The sequence below is a fragment of the Megalobrama amblycephala genome, linkage group LG20 (genome assembly GCF_018812025.1).
Source record: "Megalobrama amblycephala isolate DHTTF-2021 linkage group LG20, ASM1881202v1, whole genome shotgun sequence".
In the NCBI taxonomy this organism is placed as follows: Eukaryota; Metazoa; Chordata; class Actinopteri; order Cypriniformes; family Xenocyprididae; genus Megalobrama; species Megalobrama amblycephala.
In genome coordinates, this window is record NC_063063.1 from 27,474,541 (window position 1) to 27,489,651 (window position 15,111).

At 36.7% G+C, this 15,111-nt stretch overlaps 1 protein-coding gene across 1 annotated transcript in view; it reads left to right on the forward strand.

The window, feature by feature from the left end:
• Positions 1–15,111, forward strand: part of LOC125255260 (cadherin-12) — a 180,239-nt gene that overhangs the window by 52,871 nt on the left and 112,257 nt on the right. The window lies entirely within an intron of this gene.

A 15,111-nucleotide genomic window follows, 5' to 3' on the forward strand; every position in this document is an offset into this window, starting at 1 on the left:
GATCTCAATTAGTCGATTCAGTTCCGACGTAACGTCGAACGTGACCGACTGAAAAGGAACACTCATTAAAATAGATCAAATAAAAAATGTAACCCAGTATCTATGCATACTATTGCAGTATTAGCTTAGCAGTATGATAAAATAACTTTATCATATTGAAATCATATTGATTCTAATAACATAAGTTGTGATTTAATCCCAATAATAATAATAATAATAATAATACATTTATTTTTATGACATTGTTCATTAACTTTGCTTTGGAATACATGGAAAGACACTTGAGAATAATAATAAATAAAAAAACTCAAGGAAAAGGATAATGTGCAAAAGGTTTTGGTTTTGTCTGTAAACTGCATGCTAACACATCAGTGCAGGAACAGTAAAGCAGCTGAAATAGTCCCAGCTCTCTTCCCGTCTATGCTGATGCTCATTGGTAAAAACTAAGAGGAACTGTTGCTCCAGAAACAGGCTCCATTGCTCTGCAACGCTTTGTGGATTCAGCTCTTGAACTGAAATCAAAGGACTGAAAGCTTATGCTCAGGACAAAGAGGGTTTCAGACCCATAAATGATGTGTCATTGCCGCTAGTGTTGTTGAAGCTGCAGGGTTTTTAAATTCCTCTGCTCGCACTGACAGTGTTTCCTTACTGATCTTTCTCCCTTTCTCTCTGTCATCTTACATCTTGTTTTGAGTTTCCTTTTCTGATTTCTGACCGCTTGGACTTTTGGATCAGAATGTCTAACACCAGGGGTTTTGAACTTGACATGTGCTTCTTACTTGCTTTCAGGGTGTTTAAAATCACAAAGCTCCAGTTTTGACAACTGCCCCACTCGTTTTCATTTGCTATGTATTTAAAAAAAAAAAAAAATCCTGATTTCTGCAATTGTGATATGTGACAGGTAGCAGGAAAATATAAAGTCCAGATGCTTGGAGCCATCTCTAAGCTGTCAGATGATGTTTCCCTCTCCCAAACACAGAGTTTTGTTTGCATTCGTTTGGTACTTGCATCACAGGCCCTGATTCTTGGCAGCGAGGCCTGATGCGTTCCCATAGGGCTCTGCTGACTCAGTGCCTTCCGTATCTATGCTGTTCCTAGCCCGCGGCTATCTCTGTCTGTGTGTTCACACTCGCTGTGTCTTCAGGGGGTAAATGAGAGTTCATTTCTGTGATGTTATGGCAGCTGCACTGCTTTCAGCAGGTCAGGCAGAAGTAGATCAAGGAGAGTGTAAAAAGATTTGGAACATGCAGACCAAATCATGAGATTTAAATTAGCCTGAACTATTTAAATAATTCCACTTTTTTTTTAAATCAAAGGAATAGCTCAGCCAAAAATGAAAATGCTGGAACACAAAATAAGGAATTCTTAATAATCATTATACAGCATTTAACAACTCCTCATTTATCAACTGTTTCAAGCTCCAAAAAACTTTAAAAAAGTAATGTTGAGTCCCTCCATTGAAACTCATTGTATTTTGTACAGTATTATTGAGAGAGAGAGAGAGAGAGAGAGAGATCACCTGACTGAGCATTACCTGTGTCTGATATAACTTTCATTCTTCAGTCGATGACCATAATATTATATCCATTAAAAAAATCTGTTTGAATGTCTGCTGAGGAAAGCGACTTTTGTATATGTCTTTTCTACAGTGAAAAGAATTTTCCGTAACATACAGCGCTAAAACAACGTCCTTTGTTTACAAAAGTCCCTTTCAATTTAAAAGTCTCACTCACCCGTAAAGTTTGCCACCTTCTAATGGCGTATTAATGTAACTTAATCCTTATTAAGCGCTAATAGTAATATGTATTGAACAACAATATTTAAATTAAAAACAATAGCCATTATAAATAGGAAATTGGTGTATATACAGTGGATTTGCTTGGCCGCCATGACAGTTGCTTAAAGCGGAGTGATACAAACGGTGAAAAGGTAGGAGTGCTGTTATCCATTTGCTCTTCGTGACAGAAGTAGCGCTTGAAGTACATCAAAGGTAACATCAGTTTACTGTCAGGGATTTGTTGTCGCGTTGCGACACATCCAGTGTAGACAGCATCATTGATTAATAATGGGTTTTATTGACTTTTGTCACATCACATCTCTCGTGTCCAGTGTAGACACGGTTTAAGTCTTCTGAAGTTAATAGCTTTGTATGAGGAGCAAACCACAATTTGGAATATAGGTCTACTTTTATGATTTATGGATTTATTATTATTATTATTATTATTATTTATTTTTTCTGCTCAAGAAATATTTTTGTGAAAACTTTGATACATTTTTTCACTGTGATTCTTTGATAATAGAAAGTACTTATCTGAAATAGAAATCTTTTAATGATTTTTAATGAATGCATTTATGGTCAACATTTATGGTCACGTTTATTCAATTTAAAGGATATACAGTAAAGATAAAATTGTGAAAAGCAATTATGGGATATACAGTGACCTGTTTTGGAAACATAACCATAAAAATGTTGTTACTCTGCTAGAATTTAAGGAGAACTGACTTAATGTCGCCACATCCAAAATTATAAATTAAATAATAATTTAATTTAAATTGGTTTCGAGAAAAGCTCATCATTTGTTTGCAGATGCCACTCGATTTGATTCACGTAATTGGGGGGGTTGACTTTAGTCACAATGAAACTGTCTTCCATTATGAGTTGCTTGAATTTTCTACTTTTGTATTCTTTGGAAAAATACCAGCATACAAATCTAAAATGTACGGAAGAGGATTAGGGCCAAGCAATAATACAAAAATAAAACCATCTCGAGATTAAAGTTTGTTAAATTTCGAGAAAAAACTAGTTAAATTTCGAGAAAAAAGTCAAAAGAAAATGTTGAGAATAAACTCATTAAATTACGAGAAAAAACTTGTTAAATTTCAAGAAAAAAGTCGAGATAAAATGTTGAGAATAAAGTCATTAAATTACGAGAAAAAGGTCGTTAGATTATGAGAACAAATTCGTTAAATTATGAGAAAAATGACGTTAAATTTCGAGAAAAAAGTCAAGATAAAATGTTGAGAATAAACTCATTAAATTATGAGAAAAAAGTCATTAAATTACGAGAACAAATTCGTTAAATTACGAATTTGTTCTCATAATTTAACGACTTTTTTCTTGTAATTTAATGACTTTATTCTCAACATTTTATCTCAACTTTTTTTCTCAAAATTTAACGACTTTTTTCTCGAAATTTAACAACTTTAATCTCGAGATGGTTTTATTTTTTTTATTATTGCTTGGCCCTAATCCTCTTCCGTAAAAATGGCATGGGAGTGAGTAGTAGATGACATCATAATTTCACATTTGGGTGAACTACCCCTTTAAAAAACAGTTCTTATTTTGGTCTACAATCTGTTTGGAGAAAAGATAAGAAGAAATAAATGTGTTGCTACAGCCCTACAGTGGGATGGAGTTCTCAGGACTGTTGGGAGATTTAAGTGACAGACACGATTGGCATTTAATCCAGTCTGCCCGAGGTCTCTCTGGGGCTTAAGCTCCATCCGTGCGGGTTAGCTTCCCTCCTTCCCCCTGCCTCCCGCCCAGGGCCAGGCTGTGATGGAGGACATGCATGGGATGGGAGCTCAGGCCACCAGCACAAAGCTGCAGGCAGTTGTTCCAGATGGCTGGCTGGTTAATAGGAAGCTTAGCTTGGGGTTTGAGTCACTCAAATGACCGTTTCTCTGGTGGGTACGTCTTCTACAAATTTTGGACACTGAAAAGCTCCTGATCCCACAGTGTTTACACAGCAATGTCGTATTGACTAGAACATACAGCAAATGAATGAGAGGATAAACAATGTGTCTAAACCCTGGCAAACATGTCACTTTGCTTTTAGATCCAGAAGGCTTTTACCTTAGTCAGTCTATCAGAGGCACAGACTGTACTGCTACGCTATTCCTTCTGCTGATAAACATCGGTTCCTCTAGTAGCCAAAAGTGCCATTGATTTAGATAGAATCTACAGACAATCAGTGCACCTTTTCCAGCTGAATGGAAGTCACTGGAAGTGCTGAACAGAAGAAAGGTCAGTCAATAGAGCAGAGTCAGAACTTTCTTTTTAAGTGGCAATAATTGCCCCCTGGAACTGATTTTCTGGGAATTTCACAATATTTCATCTTAAAATGCAATAAGTGAACCGAATTGAATCTAAGCTAATTTAATAAAGATACTGACTGAAATAAAGACTCCTTTCTGAAACTGTTAGATGCAGAAGTACCAAAACTCAGTGTGAGGGCATTTTTCTGCTGATTTTGGTGGCATTTTTACCCTTACCCCAATGTTCTCATCAACACGCTGCCAAGTTTTATTGTAAACCTGTGAGATTGCGGAGTTAAAAACTCATTTGATCTTCTGTATTTTCTTATATACCAGTCTTTGTTTCTTTCTGAGTATCGACCCTATAGTCATGTATAGAGCTGCTTTACAATGATTGCCCTGCACCAAAATATAACCAGTGAATTGTTTAATCACCCTTTGAGTCAAAGCTTGAGCAAAAACACCGAACCAAATATTCATTTGCGGGCATTGATCACTGCTCTTAATATAAAGCTTAATTCTCACATGTGTCGCTCAAACTGACAGTAGCACAATGAGATGGATGTAGAACTAGGAGAAGTAGATGAGTGGAACAAGGGAAAGGAGTGAAGACTTGAGTAAAAGCAATCTGTTGACTCAGCAAAACAGACCAAATGAAAACTTTAAGAACAGCTTGGCTGTGATTCATATGTACTGAGGTGTGATAGCCTTTGCTCCTGAGCTTAGCACTGCCACACACTGGCACACAGCTTGAATTATCAAACCAAAAGTGGCTTTGCACAGGCTTAAAGATCATATGAATTCAAATTGGAGTTCTGTGGCTTTCAGATAATGTTTGTTAGCTTTCAGATCATATATGCTAATGCTCCTAAACTTTGACAAATATCTTTTAACAGATATGCACATTTCAAATGGTCTTCCATTTCCAGGGAAATGGTTTACTGGGTTCAGCTTCTTTGTGTCCTTTTGTTAAATTCATGAGCCCTTTCTTGATTATTTATTAGGCTGGTTGAGTCTGGTACACACTTTATTAGCTCTTTCCATCTTTGTTTTCTCGCCCTGTCTTTATATAAACACCCCCTTCTCTTTCTCATTTTTCTTCGAGTCTTTGTCCTGTCTTTCTCCTCCCTGCAGTCCTGGTTTCAAAGCAGTGATAAACAACAACTGTGTTTTTACAAGGCCTTGCAAAAGGTGGTCAGGGGTGCAGTTCATGTGAAAACAATTCATCCTAACTCACAAAGGTGAACCGCTATCGATGATGTATAATTTGCACACTCCTGGTCATTTATAGAATAATATATTTCTCCAAGCAGTACAAATAATTCCCTTCATGGAGCATCTTGTATTGTATTTTTACTGCCTGTTTGCATTGTAATTTACATCTTAGACTCAAATGTTACTGGCGCCATCCCAGCTAACAATTTTTGATTCTGAGAACATTCGTTTTTGGTTCCCAGAACGTTCTTTTTTTTAATTTATTTATTTATTTATTTATTTTTTTATGGCTTGTTTTTGGTTAGCCAGGAAAGTTTTCTTACCGTTCCCAGAACGTTATTCCAACGTTAATGTAATGTTCCATAATGTTCGTTTTTGGTTTGTATAACGTTCATTTTGGTTTGTATAATTCTAACTTTGGCATAATGTTAATGTAACATTTCCAGAACATTCGTTTTTGATCCCCAGAACATTCCCAGAATGATAGTTTTCGGTTTGTATAACGTTATTATAACGTTTCCAGAACATTCGTTTTTGGTTCCCAGAACGTTATTCTAACGGTATTCTAAAAGTATTCTAACGTTAATCTAAAATTCCCAGAACGTTAGTTTTTTTTGGTTTGTATAATGTTATTATACTGTTTCTAGAATGTTAGTTTTTGGTTCCAAGTTTTTGGTTTTATAACATTTTTTTTTTAACATTCTCATGACATTATTATAACGTTTCCAAAATGTACGTTTTTGATTTTGGTTCCCAGAACGTTACTTTTTATGGCTTGTTTTTGGTTAGCTGGGAATGTTTTCTTAACATTCCCAGAATGTTAGTTTTTGGTTCCCAGAAGTTATTCTAACTTTATTCTAATGTTAATCTAATGCTCCCAGAACGTTATTCTGACATTATTCTAACATTAATCTAATGTTCCCAGAATGTTAGATTTTGGTTTGTATAACGTTCTAATATTCACATAATGGTATTATAACTTTCCAGAACGTTAGTTTTCAGTTCGTTTCATAACGTTATTATAACATTATTCTAATGTTCCCAGTACGTTAGTTTTTGGTTCCCAGAACATTATTCTAACAGTATTCTGACGTTAATCTAACATTTTCAGAATGTTAGTTTTTGGATTGTATATTGTTATTATAATGTTTCCAGAACGTTAGTTTTTGGTTCCCAGAATGTTATTCTAACGTTAATCTAATGTTCCCAAAACATTTTTTGGTTTTATAACTTTTTTTATAACGTTTCCAGAATGTACGTTTTTGGTTCCCAGAACATTACTTTTTATGGCTTGTTTCTAGTTAGTCAGGAAAGTTTTCTTAACATTGCCAGAATGTTATTTTTTGGTTCACATAAGTTATTCTAATGTTAATCTAATGTTCCCAGAACGTTATTCTGATGTTATCCAAACATTAATCTAACATTCCCAGAATGTTAGATTTTGGTTTGTATAATGTTATTCTAATGTTCGCATAACACTATTATAACGTTTCCAAATGTATTTTTTTTTTGTTGTTGTTGTTGTTGTTTTGTTTTTGTTTTTGTTCCCAGAAGATTATTTTGCTAAGGTTTGTTTTTGATTAACATTAACAAGGAATATTTTCTTAACGTTCCTAGAATGTTCCTAGAACTTTTTGGTTCTCAAAAAAATAACCAAATAAGAACTAAAAACTAACATTAGAGGAATGTTATGTGTTTGCTAGGATATTAGTTTTTTTTTTTTGACACATAAATCTCTGCTGACCCTTTTCTTATGGTGAGTAATATGTTTGCAAGTTTGCATGTTGAATTATGCATATGTGTCTCTGTCTTAATGCCATATCCCAAAGCAAATCCCCACTTGGTAAATTATGGGTTACCTGGACTGCACAGGTTTATGGCAGCACTCTCCTTACAGAAAGAAGAATATATGTAATGACGGTATACACATCCCATATGACTGTCCTCATCCCCTGTCCTAGGGGCTTATTTAAAGCCAAACTAATACCAATATTCATACTTAATGTTTACATGTACATTTTTGTATGCTGAAAGTTACAATATGGACATGACGCTATTTAAAAATTTAAAATGCACATGTGAAATACAAACTAATACAAACGCTCATGCACAATATATTACAATTTGTAGTCATAGCCCTGTTTCGTGGTTTGTAGTCCCACAAGATTTATAGTATGCTGCCGAGTACGTAGGAGAGGAGAGAAACATGAATTGCCATGCTATCATTCTAAAATTCCCAAAAGAATCCCGAGGATCCATTTACCTTAATTAAAACAGCTCTGACTTCCATGCCTAATAAAATATTGCTCACCATACAGTCACCACACACACAGACATGCACCTGTGCCATCGACACAATTAAAATACCACCACCCTGCATCTACCGTTGAGTGATAAACAGATTTTAGATTAAGGTCTTCATCCAGATGAGCTCCATCTTTCTTTCTCCAGTTTGCCACAGTTGCAGCTGCTTATCAGTTAATCATGTTTACGACAGGCCTGACAACTAATAACTTTCCCAGGGAGTTTCGTCTCCCGCCTCTTAATCGGCGGCGGCAGCTCGGCGAGCCATATGCTCGCTGATTATTGAAGGTGATGAGAATGGGGAACGTCGGGCAACACTCAGGGAATGCTGTCAGGCCCAGGCTCCGTGTTATCGGGGGCCAACATGCAGGTCAGGGCTCCAAACGCAAGGCTTGACACATGCTAATGAAGCGCGCTCTCATCAAGCATGCGGCTCAACGCGGCCCGTCGAAAACGACCGGCGGAGCGTTCTGGACTCTCCCGGAACCGCGGGAGCAGTCATATCCCATTATGTCAGCGCAGAATAAGCTCTGACCCTCACCGTCACACGGACGACCCACGTCGTGACAGCTTGTCTTGATCGCAAGCACAGGTGGAGGAGGAGAAGAAACTGGCTGATGAGTTTGGACTTTAAAGCAGCATCTTGTGGGTGTAAGTGAAAGGGGAAATGCTGCATAACCTTGATAAAGTCATCTCTCCCATGCCAGCGTTTCAGGTCTATGGAATTAGTTGAAGACAACGGGTGTCAGCAAGACCAGTTCAAATTGAATTAATAAGGCAATGACTTATAGAATTATGCAATTTATAATCAATTTAGAAAGACCAACAGTGGAGACAATCATTGCAATCACATATTAGACATTTTCTGAAATGATGGTTTTCATAACATTATACTTTGACATATACTGATGCTTAAACTTAAAAGAATAGAGAATTCTGTCAACATTTAATCATCCTCTTGTTGTTCCAAACCCAAATGACCTTTATTTTTCAGAGAAACACAAAAGAAGAAAATAAACAATTGCATTATTTGTTCTTTTCCATACAATAATAATGAATGAGGACTAAAACTTTCAAGCTTCAAAAGGAATGCAAAAACACAATAAAACTTTCATAAAAGATCATACCTAACTCTACTTGAGGTGTTTAGAGGTGAAGAAACAATGTTTGATTACTGAATTAATCTTTAGAATTAGATTTTTAAATGAATTATTTATTTAGTTTACAAAGTTGGTCTGAATTAAAATTGCATGGGGAAAAAGACAACACTTTTTACAATAAGGTTTTTATTTCTTTATTTAACTACAGTTAACATGAACTAACGATATTTTTACAATATTTATTGGTCTTAAATAATGTTAATTCCTACATTACTACTAATACATTTTTTAATATCAAAAGTTGCATATTTAAACATTAGTGAATTCACTGTGAACTAACATGAACAAATATTTATTATATTTTTAATTAACATCAACAAAAGTTAATAAATGCTGTAAAAATGTATTGCTCATAGTTAGTTCATGTTAACTACTGCATTAACTAATGTTAACAAATGAGACCTTACTGTAAAGTGTTATTAAAATTATTAAAAAGTACATACAGATAGGAAAATTATGACCAGATTTGTTCATCTTTGAATAATAAGTCAGTCAATAAAATCTCACATGACGTGTACTGGAATTATTACAATTTGAAATCTTTGAAGCTTCAATGTTGTCTTTTTAGAAACCTAGTTCTGTTGGAATTTAGAGTAAATATTTCATAAAATCCCTTAAATTCGAGATAAATATTGAGTGAATCTGAGAATACCTCCAAGGACAACAACAAACTCACATAGGATCGATATTTTTAGTCTGGAGCGTGCCTTCTCAGACTGGCAAATTTAGGCTAGGTAATTTGCCCAGACCCACCAACGCTAATTAAATGCAAATCGTCAAATGAACTCCTGCTGATGGGTTGGTTTTCCTTGAACTTTGTTTAATCCAATCCTTTAATTGCTTAACAGGATCAATCATGGAACCTTAATTAGCCTAAATGTCCAGATGTGTTTAAGTCATTCAGGTTATGGAGATTGGAAGAACGTAATGGAGGCTGGCAGTCTGGGGCTGTCTGGGAATTCATCTACCGCAGTCAGTCGTCTCCTTGAAATGTAGCGTGAATGCTTCCCTCTCCCTGCTGGTCCACTTTCTCTCCGTACGGTGAGATCAGTCAGTGAACGAATGCTATTTTGCTCTGCTAAATAATTTTACATTAGGCCTACTGCTTCCAAAAGTGGTATGACGCAACTTGCACAGGCCTCCGTTTAAATCAGTCACATTTTGACCGAAGGAATGGGCTGGAACTGCAGAAGATATTTTGTAATTGAGTGAAATTCAGAGCAGTCTCTTGAAAAAGACTCTAGTTGAAGAGAGAAATGCGTTTCACAGGCGTCGAATGACTGGGATGAGTTTGACTTCAGGTCACCTCAATCTATGCTGTAGTGACGGAGGTTTCTAAAGTGTTGACATAAGCCTTCTCCATGCGGAGGAATCAAGGGCGTAGGCTTGCCTTTAACATTGCAGGGACATTTTAAAATCAGTCAAACTATACAGATGCACCACGCTTTCGCATACACAATGAAAGTGCCAGTTGATCAGATGTTCTTGTTTTGAAAAAGTATGAAGAAGCCATAGCCTTGTAGGCAGGGATCTGACATATGATGCAACAACACTTAAGGTGACCCAAGTTTCTATCTCTCCTGTGTCACTGCTTCCTGTCTTCTCCATACTGCCCTATAGACAAAGCCAAAAATATTTGGAAACAATCAAATCTAATGTATGTGTGCGTGTGTGCATACATAGTATATACATATAGTTATAGTAAGTAAGAATCAATACAAAATATAAAAAAAAAACAATCAATTACTTCTTAAATTACATTTTATTGTGTGACGGACGTCCTTGTTAGCGCATCCGCCTCCCATGTCGGAGACAGACCCATTCGAGTCCTGCTCGGAGCGGGAAGGTCACATGCCATGACACATGTGGGAGTGAGGTTTAGGGGGGTGAGTGTGGCGGAGGCGCACTAGCAACTGACACTATAGACTGTGGTATTTAGCGTCCTTGTTAGTGGGCCCTCCTCAAATGCCGGAGACACCGGTTCGAGTCCTGCTTGCAGCGGAGCAAGTAGGACCGGAAGGGTTACACTGGTGCCGTGACCCAGATGAGAGTGAGGTTTAGGGTGGCGAGTGTAGCGGAGGCCAGCTAGTATTAGCTGTGCGAGTAAACCTCACTCCCTTGGCCTCAAGAGGCGCACTAGCAACTGAGCCTAGACGGCGGTCTTTAGCATCCTTGTTAGCGCGCCCGCCTCACATGCAGGAGACACTGGTTCGAGTCCCGCTCATAGCTTACAATTGCATTATGTACATATTGTACAGTCAAAGCATGTGATCATTAGAAATATTGATATGGATTATTCTGAAGTTATACCATATATATAATGACGTAAAGATATTTTTTCCTTTTTTTTTAGGGAAAGACTGTGTTTAAAATGCCATTTGAAATAAGCATTCAGATGTGCAGAGATATGTTTCATGCATTCCTATCAAGATAAGACACAAATGCACATTCCTCTGTTTGCTTTCCTCATTCACTCACTGCATGGCAAATACTAAGTATACAGTGCATAGTACATTAGATAGTAAATATGTAATCTAACCTGATTTAGCAAGGCACATTTCATTGGAGACAACTCAGATGGAACCTGCATGCTAAGAGCCTGAAGTTACTGCTGAGATTTTATAACCCTTGCTTAAATTTATGACTCTGAATCATTTTAGCTTTTCACATTTGCTTCTTGATTAGAACAGGCAGGTTAAATTTCACTAGCCGTGTCTCGCTCTATATGAACCAGTTTGAAGTGTCTCTTTGATTTTATTTGGCTTTGAAAAAGGCTGTTTCGGCTGAGAGCATCCAGGGATAAGAAGTCAACTGCTTTTTCATCGACACCTCCCCTGCAGGTGTATCAAGTTTGGCAGGCTTTAAGAGCTACTCCTTCCTTTGGCCTCCTCCGACCACTCTTGGTGTGCCAGCACCTCCAGATCTATTGTGTGCTAACTGAGAAACCTGGCAGGACTGCTTAACTGTTTACACTTGATGCACTTGAATGCTGCCAAACTACCACTGGGTGGTAGCAGGTGGGGTTCAGCGCTGGCAAACTGATAAGCACATTGACCTGGGCACAAACAGCTAGCGATCAATCCCGCAGCCAATGAAGCACACAGGAGAGGCGAGATGTACTGAGGCATATCGGAGAATTATTGGGTTGGCATCAGGACAAATCAGGTGGTGTGAGAGCTAGCAAAACTGAAAATGTTCAAAACTATGATCTTACGGGTGAGATGTATTTACAGGATCGATGAGGTGTTGAGCACAGGCTCGCAGTGATGTACCTCTGTTACAGCATAGCATCAGGAGGTAGAGGGAGGCTACTGAAACACTGGGAAATGTATTATATAACTAGAACATCAAACCTAAATGCAGATTTCATATACTTTCATGTCTGGCCATGCATTAGACAAATACATCATCCTAGTGCCTCATTTGTGTGAGAGCAGCGGTCTCTTATATGTCTCTTTCAGTCCCTTGACATTGCCAAAGATCAAAGGCCCAACAAATATCTTTTATAATATGAAGTAAATCTTAACAATGATATAACTATTGTTTTATACTACACAGCAAAATCCCCAGAGTTAAATCAACTCTGCTCAGAGTACGTTTGGTCCCTCGCTACAGAGTGTTAAAGTAACACTAAAGCAGAGTTCAAGTTAACCCTTAAATGCATACCTCGGGTCTTTAGTGACCCGGGACGTCATTCACTACCCTCCTCCTCGTTCATTTTTTAAAGTTAGACATCAACCTTCTTGGTATTCCTCAATTAATTCATTATAAAGAATATAACAAGAAAAAAATCATAAAATTATAAAAAGAATGCCTATTTTTATATTCATTATTTGTAAAAAATTATATAGGGTCGCAAACGACCCGAGGTCTGTATGAGTGAACGTATATTTTTTTTGCACAACAATAATTGAATCTTAGATGACGGAATAAGTGCAATTCACCTTTATTCCACAAGGTGGCAATGTCTGATACACAATGCTGAAGTGATGACTCATTCACACAGAAAACAAAATAATAAGAGAAACATGAAATGGCTCAGCGATTTACTGCAGAGCGAGTACTAAATGCAATAAAATATGCTTGTAAATGTTACAGGATGGATCTGGTGAAGCTGTTAGAGACCGAAATATTGATTTTGAAGATGTTGAAAATTATATAGTTTTGAGAATACGTTTGAGATCGCGAATGGGCTCATATTCGTGACCTCAAACATAAAACTAGCCCATTATTTGCTGAATTTACTGGGAAATGAGCTCTGACGAGGACAGTGATGATGGCAAAAAACATCTGCTCAAACTGAAAGCTTTCAAGCTCCAAAAGATAACAAAATATGATTTATTTTATTCTTCTGTAATTGTTACTCTAATATCAGAGGAGTTTTATATTATCGCGACAGGTAGAGATCCTTCCGTGTTAGATATAGATCAGGGTCGATAAAGACCCCGAATATGTAAGAATGATTGGTGAAACAGTCATGCATTTAAGGGTTAATGAGATAATTAAGCTATTAATTCAGTGATGACTGAGCATTAGTGATGAACACCTGCTGTTAACAAGTGATCACTGAATCACTGAAGAAAAGAGAAACACAAGAACTACAAGGCTGCGTTCCAGTTCTTTTTTTTTTTTTTTTTTTTTTTATGACCTTCCCTCTCTAACTTCCCTCAGTCTCGTTGACTCGGATGTACGTCATTGCTTATTTTGCATGAGTGCCCACTACTGGTGGCAATGGGCTGAATTGGAACATCCTAAGCCCATTATCACTTAGAATTCGGCTATGGAGTTGATTCATTATTTTATTTTATTTTTTCCCCTTACAAAATTGTTTAATGCAGCATTCTATATGTATAAATGTGTGTTTTAAATATATATATATATATATATATATATATATATATATATATATATATATATATATATATATAAAAAATTAATATATCATAGAGTTGTTTGTGGTGGGGTAAATTAAACACAATATGCGGTGACGTTATGGAGCTGCCTGAAGTGTACATATGAAGTAGACTCGCTCTGTTGTTCATTGGTATTTTTCATAATTGAGTTTGGTACTACAGTGTATATTTCCTTACAATTTACTGTTCTGGTCCTTCTAACACAAGGACATTTTATTAGCAGTGCTTGAATGACCAATTAGAAGGCTTTCCCTTCCACAAAATTCCCTGAACTGATCTCAAACAGTGCTAAATTGCCTATGGCATCAATATCTGAAGAAATGTCAATCCCCAGTAATGCTTTGTCTCTGCTCTTGGATGTACCGTGGCCCATTGCATCTCAAATATGGTTTAATTCCATCCAAATTCATGCTGAAAGGTTTATTTGCTGTTTTTGTTTTTGAACAAGGGGAATATGCTTTGTCCCATTCTCAGAGAAACTAAATGATTGATTAAATTACCATCTAATCATGGTAATTTAGGAACCTGACACATCGCGTTCCTAGCCAGAGATGCTCAGATAACCACTAGCTTGTTACAATCCTTGATGGATCCGAGCAATAATTGCAAGCTGCTCCTGGTGACAGCTTCTATGTAAAATTGTTGTTGACTTTAATTCAATTGCTTTTTGCTAACAAAGTGACAAAGGTTATTCTTAACATAATATGATGATAATGATTCACAGACAAATGTTCGTTCCACTTTCCCATTGGACTGTACATAGTGACAAGTGTGTCCGGGTGTGAAAGTGACAGAAAGTGTCAGAGTATAAGTTATAAAGAAATCTAAGCTACAGTTCCAATTTACCAAAAATATTTAGGACTGGGTTATCGACAACTACCTTAAAATACGATATCATCATTATAAATATGTCACAATTCAATACAATGCAATGCATCACAACATCATGAATTGGATTGTGACTACAGCATTAAACACACACAGCATGTCCATAACAGAGTGAACCTCTGTGCTTATCTGGACGACTTGCTTCTTCAGTTATTGATCTGCAGGACATGATGTGAATGCACACAATAAAAATATTGATAAAAAGATCTAAAGCACAATATCATGACAACAAATATTGCTCTATTTTTTATGATTGTATCAGCACAGCAGCCCTAACACTATTACTACTAAGACAAATATTTCTCTAAGCCATATAGGAATAACAAGTGACGGGACAAAGGTAGAGTTCATACTTCTCATACAAATTCTTTAAAATCCATTGCTATATGGGAGCTTTTTTCTTAAGGCAGAAAAAAATAGGGGGCCTCCATGCATATCCATTATGACAGCTATTCACTATGCAATTCCAGATCTCTCTAAGAATGGACATGCTGTGAATGTACGGGCAGTATTAATAGAAAGACAGCATTCCACAGCAGCCATAGAGCATTTTAGAGGATGTATTAAGCATTTATGTTCCCGTGCTTTCACTG